Below are 21362 nucleotides of genomic sequence, written 5' to 3'. Positions count from 1 at the left end.
TTGAACCGTTGAACCGACAATGACTCGGTGGTGGGGTGCGGCCTTGTGGGTATGCTGGGGCGTGGCTAAGCAACCTGAAATAATTTGCACATGGGGCCGCACAGCCCCAACCCCTGCAGAACCAGAATCCAGCCCAAATCAGTGCCCCGCCCACCGGGCTGGCAACGTTGAACTAAGCGCCGCTGCGCCATCAACATATCCACTATGAACATATGAATCAGATTGAGATTTATTCATATGAATCTCCTCTTGGCTCAGCCAGAGCAGGGCAGACTCAGAATCACAGCCGCACCCGCAACACACTTCACGGCCCGGGACTGACTCACTCTGGACGGGAGACGGACAAGAAGTTGAACACAAAACTCTGCGCCAAGTCCAGTAGTGGGGTAAATTCAATATATCAATGAATGACGACATGCAGCAAGATGCTTGTGGCCCCGGCTCTGATAATTAAGTACTGAGTAATGTTGTTATTAGCTTTTATATGGCACTTGAAAATCCAAAGGTGTCTTGGCACTGCCTTGAATAAGAATGATTAGACTAAGTGGATGAATCCCCGATAGCCACGGTTTTTGGATAAAGCACCATGTTTTCAATGCATTCCTAAAATGTAAGAGGTTTTGAGAATTTTTCATATCAGTCAGTCAGTCAAAAATTAACTTTATTTGGTTTATCACAACCATAAAGTATACATATACAAATTTCAATTTAGTAGAAAAAGGATAAAATTCATTTCCTTAAAATATATTTTTCCAATTCTTAAAAAGTAAAATATTATTTTCCATATCAAAGATTAGGGAGTTCCATAGTATTGCCCTGCAGGTCACAAAGCTTTTTTCACACCAGTGGGCCATGCTAAATTTGGGAACAAGGATGTTTTTCCTGGCCAATGAACATAAAGGTCTAAATGGAGAAACTCTAGATAAGGGATGCCGAACCCGTATTATGAAGTCCCTTATGGGCAATAAATAGTGGCATATTTCTAATCCCTATCGCCACCACACTCACTTTCAGTGACAGTGTGGTGGTGATACAGGCTTTGCCTCTTCTACAAGGCAGCCTTTCACGCTGTACTTAGCGTGAAAGGGAGGGAAATAGGCGTTGGGGTGGGCGTTCCACCACATCACCCATTGATTTGACACAGCTCCTATTTACAAGGGTGGTGTGAATTAGAGGCAGCACCAAAATCAAGACCAGGAAAAACCTGGTCTTAAACAGGCAAAATGAGGAGGAATGCTTTATTTCTCCTTGTTTTTGCTGTTTCCACATGTGCTGTTTTGTGCAGCACACATGGAAACAGCAAAATGCCAATAATTGTTTATGTGCTGGAAGGTCTCCCTTCTTGCACATAAACAATCAATTAATAAAATAAAATTTTGTAACTTCTATGTGTGTTGCATTAAGCAGCACACATAAAAGTAACAAAACGCCATTTAAAGATTGTTTATGTGCAGGAAGTGAGACCGTCCTGCACATAAATCATTTTTCCCTCAATGCACACACTCTTGCACTAAAGTGCAAGGGGGCTTGCGTTGGCGCTAGGCATCTAAATTTAGCGCCAGCGCATGGGGAACGCTGGGCTGCACCATATTCTTGTAAATATGTTACAGCTCTGCATTTCAAAAGTGATGGAGCATGTTGTTAGCCTTCTTGGCTTTACAACACTCTTCACCACTTTGTTGTGAATATGCCCTATAGAGCCTTAAACAATCTTTTTTTTCATGGGCAATAAGTGAAGTTGGTTCAGTGCTGTGGCTGCTGAGTGAAACTTGGGAAGGCCGAACATAAAGTGTGCTGCAGCATTCTGCAGAGTTTGAAGCTTTTCCAAGATTTCTTGTAGCAAACCAATGTACAAGCTTTTGCAATAATCAAGTCCACACAGAATTAGGGATGGCATGGCCAATTCCTGAAGATTTGCGGGAATGTAATGGAGAATTTCTTTTCAAGATCTTCAAAAGATAGTAGACCAAAGAGGCTATGTGATTATCTTGATTTTAAAAGGATTTTTTTTTTCAAAAATGACACCCACATTTTCACTGTATTTACACGGAATGGGACAGGACCTGTATTGGAAACTGCCACTAGAACGCGGCCGTTTCCACAAAAACCTTTACCACGCATGCATTACAACGCATGCGTGGTAACGATGAGAGGCTTTACCAGGCATACCTTTACTACGAAATACATAGTAAAGGTATGTGTGGTAAATGGGAAAAAAGGGGGTTTGGGGGTCTCCCCCCAAAAACTAAAAAAACATGGGATTAAAAAGGGGGTTGTGGGGGTCTCCCCCCACCAAAAAAAACCCAAACTAACCTCCAGTGCCAAAGATCAAGCAATCAGCGTTGTTAGAGAGGAAACGGAATTAAACTTTGACTTCCTCTTTACGACGTTCGACCGACGTAACCAACGAAGATGGAGAGGAGACAGTTAAAAGGGTAAGGGGAAATGTAATTAAAAAAAATGTAAGGGTTAAGGGCAGGGGTAATTATAAGTAGTGGAGGCTGGGGGCGTGTAAGGGGAGAGGTATAACCTTTAACAAGAATATGCCCTCACCATGCATAAATTAACAATGAAAAACGTTGTTAATCTATGCGTGGTATATTAGTGGTAAAGGTTATATCTAGAAAACTAATTCCCTTGTAACACATGTGTGGTAAAGGCATGCGTTGCAACGGAATTCGGTGTAACGACTTACAACCGGCCTGTATCAGGCGGCCACCAGTTCTGGGACCAGAAGTTGGAATTGTTACAGAAGAGCAGGGTCTCTGTTTGATCCGAGTTCAATCCCGGTCATTTTTCCGTCATCTAAGATCTGACATTCTCCATACATAGGCGGAATTGGGAAGCTGTATGAGTAGGGTTTCCTGTGACAGACAGCACAATTTGTGTATCGTCTCCTTAAGAAACAACCGAGAAACCAAAGGTTTCAACAACTTGACATGGGGAGAGATGTATAAATTACAAAGAGAAGAGCTCAATGATGCCCCCTATTGTGCTCCACAGGGTGAGTGCCAAGAGTTGGAGGCAAAGTTGCCTAGAGTAATATGTTGTTCCCTGTCTGCAAGGTAGGATGTCAATATAGAGCTGTGTCTCCGATACCTAGTTCGTATAACCAATTTATTAGCATATGGTGGTTGATGGTATCAAATGCCGCTGAACGATCTAAAAGTATCCAGGCAGTATTGTCTCCCTTGTTGATGACAGATCTTATGCTCACAGCAGCCTCTAAGAGTGCAGTTGTGTTGCTATGCTGGCTCCGATACCACTAATACTATACTAATACTAATACTATGAGTCATTTAGGAGGCCATTTTCGTTAACATGAAAATAGATAATTCCTGATTAAGGGCTTTGTCTAAGATTTTTACTGGCAGAGGCAGGCAAGATATAGGGCTGTAGTTCGCAGCATCCAAGGCTGGAAGATTGGCTTTTTTTTATTAATGAACAAATAGTTGATTTCTTCCATGATTCAGAAGAAATTCCTGTTCCAAATATTTCATTAAAAATGGGTCTGAGATGGGGTGAAATAACATCGGTTGCAAGATGCAAGATTACTGTTTAGTTAGTTTGCATGAATACTCAATAGCCAAGAAGTACCACTGCTCACTGCTAAAGTAAATATTAAGAATGTGACCTTCGACCATTACTTTAGATGGACCTTCCAATTAATAGAAAAAAACTGTTCTTTTGAGCCACTACTGCACCACCAACAGTTATCAATATTAGTAATTTTTGAAGGTACCTTTGGTTGAGGATGTCTGATTGGGTTTTGAGACTGAATCAGACATTTTTCATATGTTGGCCCTTTTAAGTGCATTTTGTGCAGTCCTGTTGAAATAGAATGGCCTTGGGACTTCCTGCACCAGAGACCCTGATATCGACAGAGGCCAGTGTACACTCTTTTTCAGGAACTTTGGGGTGTTGTGCATGGAACTTGAGAGATCCTTTGTACTCCTTCCCATATCAATGCCAACTAAATGATAACAGTTTTTCACCAAACATTGACAGTAAATAATGAGCAATGTTTGAGAAAAAAGATCCAAATTGTGTAAAGATTGTACATACTTTAGTTTTTATTATCAATCAGAAACTGCCCATTATATTGTTTAAAAAGAGGTTGAAGACTCGGGCTGATTTAATTACTGGTGGATGGAGTATTCTCCTTTAGCCTCCCTTAACGGCTGTCAGGCTGAGGCTACTCCACTGGCAAGATTTTTAAATGACTGCCTAGCTGGCATCATTAATAAAGGCATTTTGGAAGGACCTTCCATCACAGCGGTTCCTGTCAATGTGTTTTGCTATGGGGCTGCGTCGGAAGGAGGCAGCTGTGTAGCAAACAGTATTCTTTTGGTCTTTTCAAAAACAAATCCCAAAATAGGATTTCCATTAGAAAAGAAAAAAAGTAATCCATTATAATGTTCCTCTAAACATGTTCTTCTCCAATGGCGGGGGTCATTATATTGTTTTTAATGTTTCTTACCACCAAGCTTCACCTGGCAGTATGAAACAGTAAAAAATCACTGCATGTCCACCCATTTAAATCGGGCGGTTCTGACAGACCTTCCAACACAAGTTATGTTGAAGTAGTAGTTAGTCTCTAGAAAATGACTGTTAGAAGAATTTCCAGCTGTTTTCAGAAGAAAAATTGGAAAAATTAAAGGTTTTTGCACATAAAATATGAATGAAACAAGATGCTAATCCGAAAATACATAAAGCATGCAAAACACATTTATTGTGAGAGAGAAGGTTAAATTGGAGCTGGATAAGCTCATTGAAGCTCACATTATTGAGCCTGTGGATGCTTCTGAATGGAATTCCCCATTTGTGGTAGCCAGACAAGCAAATGGCAGAGTTTGTTTATGAGTGGACTTAAGTGGGTTGAACAACAACATAATAGTGGACCAATTTCCATTAACATGTATTGATTAAATGCTATCGTTCACTAGGAACGCTAAGTTGTTTTCTACTTTGGATCTTTCCGCTGGCTATCATCAGGTGGTTCTGGATGCTGGCAGTAAACACATTATGACATTTTACATGCCATTTGGATGCTACCAATTCCGACGCATGCCGTTTGGTCTTTTGTGTGCAGCGACAGTCTTCTAAATGCTCATTACACAGTTGTTTAGGCATGTGCGAGAGGTAACTTTTTCCAGGCTGACATACTCATCATGGGAAAAAGTAGAAAGCACCACAATGACATCTTGAAAAAGTTTTGTATATTTTAAAAGAGGAAAAGGGCTTACTGCGGAAGTAAACAAATGTGAATTTGCAGAGGGTACTGTCACCCCTGGGATATAAAATTGGTGATAAAGGTATTATGCCCAAAGAAAAATTGGTAGAAGCCAGTAGTAAAGCCCTTTCGCTTAAAAAACAAGGGTGAACTTGGCTAATTTTTGTTATTAGCGGAGTTCAATTCCAAATTTTTAAAAACATTCTCAGAAAAGACACATGAGATATGCAAGAGTAAATTTGAAGTTTAGTGCCAAAAGTCTTTCTTGGAAATTAAGTAGGCAATTGGCAGTGCACCTACCTTGCAAGGCTTTGACCCACTGCTGAAACTTTTATCAGCACAGAGGCCAGGGGAAATGGGTTAGGAAGTGTACTCACACAGAAAAGCAATGGTGAGTGTGAAGTTGTATTTGCTTTCACGCCTAGGTCGTTGACATCCACAGAGGAAAAGTACTCTGTGATTGAAAGAGAGCCGTTGGCTTGTATCTGGACACTTGACCATTTTAATAAATTTTTTGGGTGTAGAAAGTTTATTGTCCACTTTGATCATATGTCATTGACAAAGTTATTAACTAAAGAAGGTTTATTAAGAGCGTCTGGACATATTGCTAGATTGTCCATGAGATGTGCATCAGCAGCTAGGATATCACAAAATGCATTATCTTATATGATTTGGAAGCAACCTTTTGAGTGATGCCTATATAAGTTTTGGAAGACCCTTGCTGTCAGTCATGAATCATATCTGAGCCAGGCTATATTAAAACTGGATAATTGACAAGAGTGTAAAGACTTCTGTTTGAGAACTAAGTACTGGACCACCTCCCTATGCTCTTTCACAGAGCACTCTGAGTGCCCTATTTTCCCAAAGAACATGAAAAATGATTTTGTAATAGAGCATGTGAAGGAGCCTGAACAGCATGTTCCAGATCTGCTCGAGAACCTCAAGTTGATGGGACCTTTTCTCAGCATGAGTGCTCTAGGTCCATAAAAATCACAGACTACTAAGGTTAGTTCATTTATTAAAAAGCCCAAAACAACTGGACATACAGACACCTCAAGATGAGGGTGTAGACATACATTGAAACCAACATAAACCCAAATCTACAAAAAAGATTGAGTCCGGGCAACATACACAAGACAATTATTAGAGGAATCAGCATACAAAATATCAGGTAACAGGGATCCAAATTGCCCTACATTAAGGATTTGTGAAGGTAAACCAATATCTATCCCTTACTAGCACTAAAGTGGCATCCCTATGTAAGCTTTTTTCGGGCTGGATTGATTAGTTGGGTCAGGTAGCTTAAAGCTACTGAGACAGAGCTCATTCTAAGATGCTCTCTCTCCAAAAGGCAGAGAAGCAGTGGGTTTTTTCCCTATTTAAAATACTCCAAATATCACAGGTGTCTTCCTATAATTCATTTGAGGTCACACAATCCGATCAGGTCACATTCTCATAGGTAGATTTCCATGCAACGACGATTACTCCCAAACAGTAACACGTCGACCTTGTTTCCAAGGCCTTCTCTGGTGAGAAAATACAGCAGTTCTCCTTATCGGCATTAGCTCCTAAAGTATCCTCGCCTCTCATTGCCTAACTCTTAAAACAAAGACATTATTCTAATAAAAAAGGATGCTTCTTCCACCTGCAACATAAATGTGAGAAAGAACAGAATCTAACATGCACATAAAATTTGACTATTAATTCAAATGCAAGAGCTTCTAGAGAAATGTTTTTCAGGCCTAGAATATTCAGCTTGCGTAAGAGAAATGGAACATGAGCTTTACGGAGTTATATAGGAATTGCGACATGTACAGTTAATATTTTCATCTACATATAAAAAGATATGATTAATAAGCACATTCAATAATAAAATGATTGTCAGTTCAACAAGTGATTCCGTTAATGTTTTCCGGTGGTTACATTAGATCTTCCACTTTACTTCTTCACATATTTTACATTTTGGCCTACACGCACAATCATGTTATTACATTACAAGATCCTAACACGTACGTTAAAATGACAAAAGATTATATGCGGATGCATTCTACACAAAAATTATAATGCACCGCTACAATTAAAAATGGATTTTGCGCTATACCTGTCCCTCCTCTGATGACCTGTGTTATCACAATACTCTAACCCCCCGTTGATTAGACCGATCTAAACCAATGTTGTACCTAATCCCCCCTGTCTAAATTCTTCCAAACACTTAGGTTCTCATAGTGAGTGGCCTGCAGTCTTGCAATTCTCCTTTCTCTCTCTCTCTAATGGAATTCACCAATTGCCTCGACTTGTTCCATTTGTATGCCAACACTGTGCCCAACAAGATGATAACACAGACCACAAAAATAAATATTGGCTTAAAGATATATCCAAGAATTCCCTTCCCAATCTTATCCAAAATTCCCTCAGTTACCAGATCATGTATCTCATTTTGTATCTCAGTGATGTTGCTTACATATTTCCCGAAAGCCTTGCTATTATAAATTATGTAAATACAACACTGTTGGACCTTCAGCATTTTACAGTCTCTGTCCATATTTTGCTAATAACACATCTAAAGCAAGAAGGTTTTGCATTACCAAAGCTCTTATTGAAACCATCTCTTCATCTACAAGCATTAATGACTGAGCTGTTTTTAACCATCTATCCTCTATTTGTTCTACAAAGAAATTTTATGAGACTTGTAATTTTAAGAGTTGGCATTTTTATTTTAGCAATTCCTTGTTTTATTCTATCTCTTAAATTGATGATAATTTGTACGGATTAATTATCGTTTTAACAGTTTTTATTATATACTTTTATGGTTTCCTAAATACTATGAAATCCAAATAAAGAATTTTTGACTTGACTTGACTGAGCTGTATTAACCGACAACTTTTCCATGATAGTTGATAACCTTCTAATCTTGATGTAATTCAGGACCACTCCCAAACTAGGTATCATTGCTCCAAATATATCCCCCACAATTACTCCAGCACTTGTTCCATGTTTCTCTCTTTGGGCTGACTTTCCTTCCAAACTCTCCAAATCCTCAACATGGTATACCTTTGGAAACACAATAGTCACATAAAAAGTACCATACCATTTTCCGGGAGTCAAACATATGGATTTCTCCCACATGCAAAATAAACACTTAGCACCACTTTAACAGCTTCCTGTAAGAATTTCTTTAAAGAAGCATCAATCAAAAATGTGTGTTTGCACGTACTCTGTCCCACAAAAATGGTATCATAGCATGTTTACACTTGTCGAATGCAAAGTTAGCCTCGTTGTTACCAATCTAGAGCTATAGTACCATATCTTCTCATAGCCTTGTGAGCTAATTCTTCCTCAGTCCACTAAAAAGTTTCCTCCCTTTTATTAAGTTTAACTATTAGTCCTCTGTGTCTATATTCTACTTGATCTACACATTTCTTCTCTATAACTGTTAGTGTGCAAGTTAAATTATGTCTTTGCCCATAGGCAGTGTCTAGTGTGACTGCGAGTACAAAATACATTCCCATTCTCTCTTCTTCCTTGTAATAATCATATTTGTCCAGATGTTTGTAAACTGGAATTTCTGAAAGCACCAACTCATAATTTGTGAAATAGTACTCATAGTGACCCTTTCCATAAAACATTTTAAGAAGCCTACTGCAACTAACATCATACATCAAGGGCAGGTGATGATACCTTATATCCTTCTCCTCGAAGCAGGCAATTGCATATAAACATAGCAGTCTCTCACATCCATAGGTCCACATACTCATACAACAGTTTTGTATAAGCATTCAGCATGTAATCACCTTTAGACAAATCTACATGTAGCAAGTGACTATTTTGCTCTATTAAGCCTCTATCAGATCCTAATGAACCATCTTTTGAGGTGGTAGTGGTAGTGTGGATATCCCATGTACCTCCACTCCCTGTACCTCAGCTTTATGTGCACTTATAATGGACTCAGTAACGACTTCAGCTATCGCTATAATTATTTCTACAATAAGTGTACCTATTATACATGTTGCCTATGGTTCGAATTTCCAGAGTCCATTCTCAAGTTGGCTCGAATTGTAGCTGTAAGCGGATCAATGCAAAGTCTCTTTCTTTCGCCTCTTATTACTGTACAATAAATTCCTTGAGCGGCTTCTTTGGGATCTTGGAACATTCTTTAACAGTGTCTCGCAAACTATTTACACAGCCTGGAAGACTTTCCAAGACCTCTTTCTTCTAAAGAAAAATGCCTACTTTTATCCTTTTCCCACTCTGGCCTAGGTTATCGTCTTTCAAGCAAGAATTTGAATTCACAAAGTTCAGTTTCCATCCCTTATGAAGTCAGAGCCAATTTCGTCGATGACTTGCTGTAACAATTCAGCTTGGACTGCTGCAATCTCCCAAGGCAGTGGCTGATTTCCAAACCTCGGGAATTCAATGTCTTCCAAAATCAAAGTCGGTAAGCCACTCAACCTTGGTGGATAAGGCACAGTCAATGACAAAACTGCATTATTCTCTATTCCAGGAACTCTCAGCAGGGTCTCAATAATCAGTATTGATGCCTCAGACCTCACTTTCCCTGGCATTTGTAGCTAGATAAGTTCACTCAGGAGAATCATATCTCTGACACATCACTCTTGCTCTTCTTTATCTCCTTACGCTCATTTGTGCTTGTTCTGACTCACTTCGATCAGATTCAAATGATTCAGGTATTGGTACAAGATCTTTCTCAAAGGCAAGTCTCAAATGTTGTCTTTCCTGTCTCTCTGGCCACAATTTGTTTGTGACCTCTTCCTTCCTTGAAAGTAGACGACCAGTCTCCACAACAGCCTCTTCTGCTGAGTCAGACTCTATACCACTTGCAACATTACCACCTCCCTGAGCGTCTTTTTCTGGGCCCTGTGTAGCTTGACCTCCCTCAGCTCCACCTGGTGGGTATCCAGAGTCTTCAGGAACCCCCACAGCTTGCCTTGCCATATCCGGTGATCTTGCGACCACAGCTGGGGTTGCTTCTGGCAGAGGAGCTGTTTCACTCGTCAGGTGTGTCCAGTTCGGCAGGCCTCCACACTTCACAGTGGTATTTGTCACCAAGATCACTCGGTATGGTCCATGTCATGTGAGTCAAGACAGTTCTTTCTTACGTACTTTCAGACTAGCCCACAATCTCTGGGGCTTAGGTCAGTGCAGGTCTTTTGATGTCAGTGCAGTCGCAGCTTCAACCTGAAAAGACACAGAATAAACCACATCAGCCAATCCTTTGCAGTAATCAAGGACCAAATCATCTGTGATGTTAACTGGTGCTGTGGATGGCACTGCATGTAAGCGCATCGCTCTCCCCATGAAGATTTCATAGACAGTTTTTCTATCAGGAATGCTGCGTAAACTCATTAGAATCAAAGGCAACACATCAGGCTATTTCAAGGATGTTGAAGCACACACTTTTACTGTTCTCGCCTTTAGCGTCCCATTAATCTGTTCCACAATTCCTGATGCCTCTGGCCTGTAGCTACAATGCAGTCTCTGATCCACATTTAAGGCAGTACATAGAAGCTTCATGATCTCGCTGTGAAAGTGTCTTCCTCTATCTGACTCCAATGTAGTTGGACATCTGAAGAACGGAATAAGCTCCCTCAACAACAACTTTGCTACTGGAGGCTATCACACCTTCTAGTCGGATAAGCCTCCACCCACCATGAAAAGATGTACACAACAACCAGGATATCCCTCAATCCATTACACATAGGCATTTCAACAAAGTCCAACTGAATCTGATTGAAAGGACCCCCTGAACTCCCAATGTGACTCAAGGCAACCACAGTTTTCTTTCCAGCACACGGAATCTTGGGTAAACCAAGTTTGCCTGAACAATTTCTCCATTGCGTCTCTCCCTATGTGAGCTGCTCCATGAATCTGTCTCGCCATTAGACTCAACAGACAATCCAATAGCACCGCTCTACCATCAGTTGAAATCCAAATATCATCTTCCTCCTTTTCACAACCTGCTTTGATCCAACTGGCTTGTTCCTGATCTGTTGCTTCCAATTGTAGTCACCTGACTTCATTCCAAGTATCTGCAATAGCTAGCATCATGCTGAGTTTGGTCTTCTCTGTGTTCTCGCCAACATATTCCCCATTATAGATGCACGCATGTGTGGCACAAAAATGAGCAACTTCGTCTGTGTAGCAATTTCATACTGCGAAAAAATCCTCCCCCTCTCACAAGAAGCACATTTCACAACTGCCACTCCTTTGGTAATTTTAACGCTTCCAACAATTGTCTCACATATTCTCAGATTCTTATGGGAGATCCTGAAGATGTTAAGAAAGCTCTCTGGGACCATAACTGGCCAAAGTCATGAACTACGCTGAAACCGTAATGGCTATTGGTATAGATGGTGACTCGGATTTCAGAAAAAAGGTAAGCATGGGTAAAGGCAATGATCTCATCTACTTGTGTGGAGTATACTCTCTGTAAACAAGCAGCTTCCACAACTCCAGAAAAGGTGCAGACAGCAAATGCTGTTCTCAAACTACCTTCATTGTCACTTAGGCACAAACAATCAACAAAAAGTACTTGATCATGATCAGACAATGGCTCATTGGCAAAGTCAGGTCTCGGTTTGGTGCAAAGTTCAGTAACATCTAGACAGTCACGGTCTTCACAATCTTCCTCATCAACATTTGGAACAGGTGACAAGTTAGCAGGATTTAACACAGAACATCGATTGAAGGTCGCATTCTCCACTGCAAGCCAAATCTGCTCAATTCTTGTCAACCTGTTATTTGTCAAATGCTGAGTTTTTGTGTACCATAGATGTTGTGTCTTTGTACACTTCGATTGGACATACCGATGGGCCTGAAGCTGAAGAATGGATGTTGTTACAACATCCAGAAATGGAAATCAACCCAGTATTTTTGCTTGAGTTAACACAGTTCTGTTTAAAAAACAGTTATTTTCAGTGGTCAGAAAGATTCTACATGCAACTGATCGGAACATCAATGGGCTTTACTGGGGCTCCAGTATTTGCCAACACCTACATGGCGAAATTCGAGCATGAGCATGTTTTCGCACACAAAGAATGGACAGAAAATCTTGAATTTTTTTGTCGCTTCATTGACGACATGTTTGTAATATGGTCTGGCACAGAATCTCAACTAAATCAAAATATAGAGATATTGAATTCAAGGAATCATCGGATTCAAGTTACACACACTGTCAGCAGATCAAAGATTGCGTATTTGGATGTGATGGTAGAACTCGATGAAGTAAATATTAATACTTCTTTGTATCGCAAACGTACTGACAAGAACAGCATATTGCATTTTCAAAGTTTTCATCCCCAGAATTTACTGAAAAACCTTCCATACTCTCAATTCTTGAGAATCAAGAGAATAGTGACTAAAGAAGATGAATGCCTGGATTTTATCAACGAATATAAGGAAAACTATAAGAAGAGAGGTTACCCAATGGAGATATTAGATACTGCGCAAAGTAAAGTAATTGAGAGAAACCGCGCTGACCTACTATTGAAAACTCAAAAAGAAGTGCAGAGACGAAATGTTTTTGTTTCAAAATATTCGGTAAATTCACAAAAAATCAAGAATAACATTCATCAAAGATGGGAGCTTCTACAGCAAGAAAGTGATTTTCATACAAGTTTCAAGGACAAACCCCTCTTTGCTTACACCCGTTCAAAAAACTTGAAAGAACTGCTGAAACATTCAGAGATCCCAAAAAAGAAGGAGTATAAAGGAATGAGGAGATGTGCAAACTGTGTACATTGTAATAATGTAATTGTAGGGAATGTAATTACCCATCCTCACTCTGGGAGAACTATTCAACTAAAGTTTGAAGGAGACTGTAACAACAATCAAGTTATATGTACAATCAAATGTCCCTGCGGACTTCTATATGTGGGAAAAACTGAGAGAAAACTCTTTTTTCTTTCACTCTTGGTTTATTTTTGTATTAGTTTTTATTTTATTTTTACTCTTTTACTTGTGCACTTATGTGGAAGAGTTGCTGAGTGTTTTGACTCTGGCGAATGCTTGGTGTACCAGACTAGTGTTGACCTAGTGCTGATCTTTGTCTGTTGTTCATGCGATGTGTCAATTAAAGTTTTGAGGCTGGTTTGAACACATGGTGTTGTTGACATTGGCTGGCAGTCGAGGTGTTTGCTGGGCGGGGTGATCGCACGCCGAATGTTTCTTCATCTTTAGGGAAACGCGGAGGTGGCCTGATAGTGATGTCGATATGTTATCGTGTGCAGACCCAGTGTGTTGGTTTGCGATTTCGCCTTTTAATTCTTTGACGTTTGCTTAAATATGAAGTATACACAGAGAAGTGTTGTCCGTAGCAACTAGTGACGTAGATGCCAACGGGAGTTACATCGGACCTGATTGGTAGGCACATGAGCAGTTTTGTCCAATAGGAAGAGCCGGTATACTAGTTAAATCAGGAAATGTTGTCGTTTTAGACATACGCGGGTTACTTCATTCGGTAGAGGAACACCCTGTGGATCTGTTTTCGAGAAACGGTAAGAGCGGTAAATAGAAAAAGCGAGTATTTTGTAAACCTTGGTTAGTTACGCATATGGGCAACATTATAATGTTCCGTTTTTTGAATAGGCACCTGAAAGAGAAGCGCGTTTGAACGGGAGATTGTCTACGTGCAGCTTACACCTGTAATTATAAAAGGTATGCATCTTAGCTGATTAAAGACACTGTAGAGCCTTTTCTGTTTAATGCCTGGTTGTTAGTTTGATTTTCTATGCCTCACTTTTTGTAGGAGTTTTCTTCCTAGAGGAGCCTAGAAGGGAGAGAAGAATTATTCAACGTGTGTATATGTGAGTGGAACTTAGATGGTTCTAAGTGGTTTTGGTTGTTTCACGGTCTTTTTCACTTAGGGTGTTATTTATATATTTTCTGGTGGAGGTGCTTGATGTAAAAAAAAAATTTGAATCTTGTGACCCTGTAATATTTATAACCAAACTTATGCGCCTGTATATGTTATTTTTCAGCATTTCCCCTGACGAAGGGACCCACTTTAGTCCCGAAATGCATTGGGCGAACTACAACACACTAAAGAGAATTTAATGTTTTCTTGTTCGTATAAAATGTTTTATATTGTTGCACAAATGGAAGAATCATATGTACATAAATCAACATAGAATGTTTTGTTGAAAAAGTTTGATTTGATGTTAAGAAAATTATGAATAAATAATATGTACATAAAAGTATAAAACAAGTTTGATCGATAAATTTCAGTTAAGTTGTGAGCAGCTAAGCCTGTGTTAACAATTGTTGACCAGCCATAGGTTCATGTTGAGTTTTGGTTCTTGTCATCAGAAGCTCATCTGAGTGTGGAGTGTATATAGTAAGCAGATGACCCATCATGATGCTTTCACATCTCTCAATGCTGACACTCATTACAGCAACGGATTTGAGACATCCAGGCAATGCTGAAGCCAAAGGATCTAATGTAGCTGAAAAATAGACCACTGGTCTACAGACACTCCCATGCATCTGGGAGAATATAGAAAGAGCGCAACCCTCCATCTCACAACAGAACAGCAAAAACACTTTGGTGTAATCAGGCATTCCTAAAGCTGAGGCGTTACAAAGGCACTATCTCAGCTTCAAGAAGGTAATGCAGCAGTCGTTATCCCAGGAAACCAGATCACTCACTTCTTTGTGGGTTACTATCTTTAAAGGCTTCCCATCAAGGAGAAGTTTGGGATCCATTGTTGGCAGTAGTCACCCACTGCCAAAAACATCCTGACTTTCTTTTATGTGGTAGACCCTTGAACTAATTGATTTTGGTTCCCCGTTGCCTGGTCCTGGTATTTACCACATCTGGCACTTGCACTAAATCTCCCTGCTACATCTAATTTTCTGAATTCAATCGACACTTGTGCTTCCAATGCCCATTTTTGTGGCAAAAATGGCAAGTGGTTGTCTTCTTTAGCGTGGCAATGTCTATTCCTCTTTTGGGATCTATAAAATTACCTTTCCCTCTTCCCTGTCCAATAGCACCCAAAGAGTTTCGCACATTTCCTTGGGCATTTCCATGATTTCGGCCCATTGTTCCTTCATTCTCCTGTATCTGATCTACTGTTTGTGCAGAAGCTTCGAGTCCACCTCATCACTCCAATATATGGCATATTGTAGAATTTCATCCACAGGCTTATTTTGCCAGCAGATCAAATGTTGCTGGATCATGAGGCTAATCTCCGGTCTCAATAACATCAGAAATGTTGAGACAAATTGTCCCATGTCCTTGGGTTCAAGTGTATCTAACCCACTGTAATGCTTGAAGGTTTGCAAAACTCTTTCATAGTAGGCAAGTACTGACTCTTTAGGCTCCTGGGTTGTTCGATCTATCTTAACCAATGTCCTGTGGGGCTATTTTAGACTGCAACCATAGAATCATCTGTTCGCACTTTTTCATAACCAAGGGCGAAGGACTATGAGTTACAGGATCTCTCTCTGACTCAGCAGGAGGCCAATCAATAACAATTTTACATGCAGGCCATATATCACTAGGAACCACAATTTCGAACAGTGTATTCAGATCAATTCACAACACTTTCGAGATCTTAATAAAGCGTTCAACTTGCTTATATCATTCAGCAGGCTTCTCCCTCAACCTAGGAAAATCACATGTGAATGCAGTAAGATCACCCCTGCTCCAAGGAACATGCACATACCCTCCACTAGGCACTTTTCGCTATGGATAAGCCTCAGCTCCAGATATTCTCCCTCATGGAGATGGCATTTTCCCCTGTGAGTCTCCTGACGCTTCTAATTTTTTACCACCTTTCCTCCCACTTATCAAGCATACTCCAAGCCCTATAAACAGTTCCCGGGTGTGTGCTTTCGATCCTGTTACTCTCTTCTCCTCTAGCTCCTGATTACTTTAGTTAAGACTGTGGTTTCCCTGAAGCATTTTTGTTCGAGACAGGTCTACATCATATATCTGAACCAATTCTGATAACTTCTCATGTGCTCATCTCGCTTTGTGGGTGATATCCTTTGCCACAAATAACAGTTCCTCTGGATCATAAGTCTCTATTCTTTCCAAAGGCAAGTTCCCACTGGTTATTTTGTCTACCTCAACCTTCAACCTCATCACATCCAACAATCTTGCCTTTTTCACAGCCTTGATCGTTACCTGACTTGACGTACTGATTTGTCCTTCCTTACTGTTATTGTGATCTCTCAACCAAGTCTCTAAATCTGTGGCATCTAGGACATGTTGGTTTCCAGTGACTCCCTGAAATCCACTTGCTTCTAATGTCATGCTTACTGGTGCCCGCACTACAGTTTCCCACATTCTTAAGTCTGAACTCTTGTTCACGGGTATAGATCATATAGTACTAGAACCAATGCTTATTCCTGAAAGATCAGCAGTCGCTGGGAGAGGTGTACTAGACTCTACCGGCAACACGAACGGCCGGTTCCCGTTCAGGTTTCCCGTTACTCGCAATCCAGTTCCCTCCACCAACAATGGTTGTAACTGACTAGAGTTTCCCAATGAGTTTGGGTCATACACAGAGACAATAGGACCAATGGTGACTGGTACTGTAAGAGCTTCCGTTAACCATGAAACAGCATTGACTCCTCTTGTTTCCGCACCTCCCAAAACAGATAGTCCTGTTCCCCATGCACTTGTAGAGATCCTCCCACTACCCCTGCACTAGGACCTGTCTGAGATGCCGACACACTTTCCATGTTCCCTGTATTTGCCAACTCTTGTCTTCCCTCCTCTGAGTGGGTTGTAAGGTGGAAGACTCTCTGATAACAACCTATCCAACAAGCCGAACCAATTCCAAATGCTAGCAGTGTGGGCCATCTAGTGTCACACTAGTATAGATTTCTAATCAATGTTTTAATCCTCAAAGCTCTATTTTTCATGTCCCACTGCTTTGAAGTCACCAATAACACAAACATTGATAAACAAACAAGGATCATATTTCAATATATATTAATTAATTGTAAGTACAATTATATATATTAATCCATCATATTCATTCCATTCATCAAGGAGTCTTGCTCATTGGTATTCAAATCCACTTTATTGAAGTCATTTTGCAAGTGTATAGCAGCCCAGCCAAAGTGTTTCGCCCAACAGAACTTCATCAGGGCTGCAAAATAAAAAAAGATACAAATAAGCCTATATATTAAATATTCACAAAATACAAAATTACCCTTCAATCACAATTTTTTATAAAATCAACACTCAAGACTCCCTGCCTATATACGTGCTGAAAGAGAGCAAAACAAAAGATTACCAATATTCCTTTTGCAATCATATAATTGAATATAGCAATCACATTTTAACAGGTTTTTCATTGTTTATTAAATAGATGATAAACCCAAATCTCTGATATTCACACAGATCATTATACACTTTACTACTACGAATAGAAATCCACTCACTTGGATATTTTCCTCCAATAGCCAATGTGTTTTTAAGAAGTCGACAAATAATTTTTTGTGAAATAGAATCCAAACAAGTTCAGTTCTAATCTGTATGCAAGGTGTGGTACCCTCTATTATGATCTGAAAAGCGGAGTAAGTAAAAAAAATCACTAATATGTACATTCAATGTCTATTCTCCTGATAACATATAAAATATATTTAAACCTGCTGGTGAGGTAAGAAGATGACCTACATCAATCACCAAACACCGACTTCAATTTTAAAGGGATCCATCTAAAGAACACAACGTGCAAACAAAATTTCGGCAGTCAAATCTATCCCAACAATTAATTATCAAAACTATCAGAATTACCTATCTTTTATCGAGGATTTGAAAATCCACATCTTGGTATTCTGCATCGAAGTCAAAGTGGGCCTACAGAATAAAGGTTATTATATTATTATGAATGCTTCCGCATCCACACTCTCATAAGGGAAGCCTTATTCTGTTACTCTTGCTGTTATCTCTGCCCCTACACATCTTGCTGGTCACTTATTCGATCCCATCCTGTCAAATCTACAGTTGGACTGCTCTCAGAAAGCACGCCCAATAGAATGGTCTGACCACTTTGCTGTTCCTTTTTCATTGGATATTACCAGGACAGCATTACAGATCGGAAAGGAAATAGATAAACGGACACGCAGTTGGGGGAAAATTAACATGCCAGAACTTAATAAACAATTATTAAGGACACTTCCTAACACCGACCTATCTATCTCTGCACTAAATTGTGCAGTTGGTCAGTGGTTAAATAATGCTGTTGATTCCACGCTTCCCTTGACATATAAGAAAACTATGCCTCATCATCCACCTACACCTTGGTTTTCCGACAAGCTTAAGTGCCTTCGCACTCAATGTAAGATTTTAGAAAGGAAATGGAGGCGCAATTATTCTCCTACACGCAAAGTAGCTTACAGAGAAGCTCTGAAGGGCTATCATAACAGCTGCAAAACAGCCAGAGCAGACTATACTAAAAAAATTGTTTCAGATGCACAAAACTGCCCTAAGGTGCTCTTTTCAGTTGTAAAAAAACTGACAGGAGCGGACTCTATTCCTACGCCTCCCGCGCTTGACAAGGTTCAATGCCAATCCTTAGCTGACTTTTTTGTTAAAAAAGTCGACTTGATCTATGATCTTTTTACCCCGCCACCAATGGTAACACCTTTTGCATCTGGCGCTGTGCAGTCATCTGCTAATGTTGACAACGTTGCCAAACTCTCTGTATGGCAGCCATTAGACTATAGTTCTTTTTCTTCTTGTCTAAATAGTGTGCGCTCTGGCTCTCCGTGCGATGCACTTCCGGCTAAAATACTCAAACAATTAGATCCCTCCACCCATCAGATTTTTGTTAAATTGTTAAACGCCTCACTTACTGAGGCATATGTACCCCAGCCATGGAAACACGCTATGGTAGTGCCCTTGTTAAAAAAGTCTGGTGCTGATATCTCGAATCTTGCCAACTTTCGTCCAATATCCCTGCTACCCATCTTCTCTAAAGTGTTAGAGAGACACATTAATACCCAGCTCACTGAACTGGTGGAAAGTTCTGGTTTCTTACATTCCTCCCAGTCGGGTTTTCGGTCCTGCCACTCGACCGAGACAGCCCTTCTTGGGGTGACAGAGAGTCTCCGACACAGTGTCGACCAGGGTGAAACTATGGCGCTCATCCTGTTGGATTTTAGCGCAGCATTCGACACCGTGTCACATTCCATCCTTCTTGACTCTCTGCGGTCACTCGTCGTGACTGGTTGGGCCTTAGCCTGGGTGGCCTCCTTTCTTGGCGAGCGAACCTTTCAAGTTTTCTCCCCTAAGGCGGCATCAGCGGTCTGTTCCTCAGCGCGGGGTGTCCCCCAGGGGTCCATACTCAGCCCCCTATTATACAATCTTTATGTAAAACCCTTGGCTAACATCGTAGAGCAGGCGGGGCTGACCCTGTTCTCTTACGCTGATGACACCCAGATCGTCTTCTCCCTATCAGGGCGAGACGAGAATAACCCCTCTGCACTAAAGTCGGGCCTCATTCTTGTGGCGGACTGGATGCAGAGGAACTGTCTCAAACTGAATGGGGAGAAGACAGAGGTGGTCATTCTGGGAAAAAATAAGAACCTCTGGGGCCCTCAGCATTGGCCTAATGAGATGGGTGCACTTCCTGTACCCACACATTCTGTACGTAACTTGGGCGTTCAAATTGACGACAAGTTAACAATGAAGCAGCAGGCCACTAAGGTCGCAGCAACCTGTTTTTCTACTCTCAGGTGGCTACAAAAGATCTTATGGATGCTTCCCATTCCTTCCCGTAGAACGGTTGTCCAGGCATTGATAACATCTCGCCTGGACTATGGCAACATACTATATTTGGGTGCTGATGTAGCCACTGTTAAAGTATTGCAGGTTGCTCAAAATGCAGCCGCGCGACTCTTGAAGAATGTCCCTAGAAGAAACTCTGCATTATCTGCCTTGCATGATCTTCATTGGTTGAAGATCTCCAGCCGCATAATGTTTAAGGCATTATGCTACATGTTTAGGATCAAGCAAGGCATTGCACCTACTTACTTACAAAAACTGGTGCAACTTTACAGGCCCAAACGTACCTTACGATCCTCGGAAATTGGTAATTTCTCTATACCAAGATTTAAGCTGGCAAGGATGGGGGGACGTTCCTTCTCCTATCTTGGTCCCAAATATTGGAATGCCCTGCCCACTGCCCTTAAATTAGAGACCAGTCTTCTTCGTTTTCGCAGAGCACTGAAAACGCTGTTGTTCACATAATTAGTTGGTTCCTGTATGCTGGCTATCTGATATCTTCTTCTCCAGTCTGTCCCTAGTGCCGCGAAACCCACTGTGGGTAGCTGTGCACGGTAAAAGTTTAAATAAATAAATAAAATAAATATATCTAGTGTCTTACATTATTACCCAGACAAACTAATTATTCCAATGATACTAAAGCAACACTTTAAATTTATGAAAAAGCTGAACCATGTTAATTTTGTTCAGCTTGCACAAAAAAAAGAACAAATCTGGGTTTTAGTCTCTAATTTGCTTAAGAGACAAAAGCTTTGTTATATACTCATCTGCCTCATCTGAGCCAGAATTCCAAATATCGAGCAGTCATTCTGTGTTTGTATATCCCGCGTGGTTCCTGCATTTAAACCATTTTTTAACCAATTACCTGGCGAGTAACAAACCGAATTTACAAATGTATTTCCAGCTGGAAAGTCATCCTATGTTAATCGGTGTATCACACGTGCGTCACCAAAAAGAAACCAATCCGTCAAAGTGATAATTCATTTCTGGCTAGGCTTTATTCTGACCACTGGATAACATAGCGGTTAGCAAGCCCAAATTAAAGTCTCTATTTCCAGCTCATGTACTGACCAATTTGTAAAATTATTGTTTCTTTCTGTCCGTCAATCATTCAGACCAATCACCGGCTTCTACTCACACCATCCCTAGGCGAAAATGAAAATATGAACTCTTTACTCTTCTGTCCTGTCCGAATGTGAACACTACTTGATATCTATAGCTTGACTGTTGTTCAATTACAGTATGACTAATTAGTCATTTATGCTTACGTGTACTTTAGGAATGTGCTCTCCTTGACCCCTCTTCTGTAGCTATATAAGTGCCAATCTTTGATTGGCAGTAGTCTATCTTGGTAGTGAGTGACAG

Source organism: Lissotriton vulgaris, chromosome 4_1 (assembly GCF_964263255.1).
Source record: "Lissotriton vulgaris chromosome 4_1, aLisVul1.2, whole genome shotgun sequence".
NCBI classification, from domain to species: domain Eukaryota; kingdom Metazoa; phylum Chordata; class Amphibia; order Caudata; family Salamandridae; genus Lissotriton; species Lissotriton vulgaris.
This window is presented reverse-complemented; position numbering follows the sequence as displayed.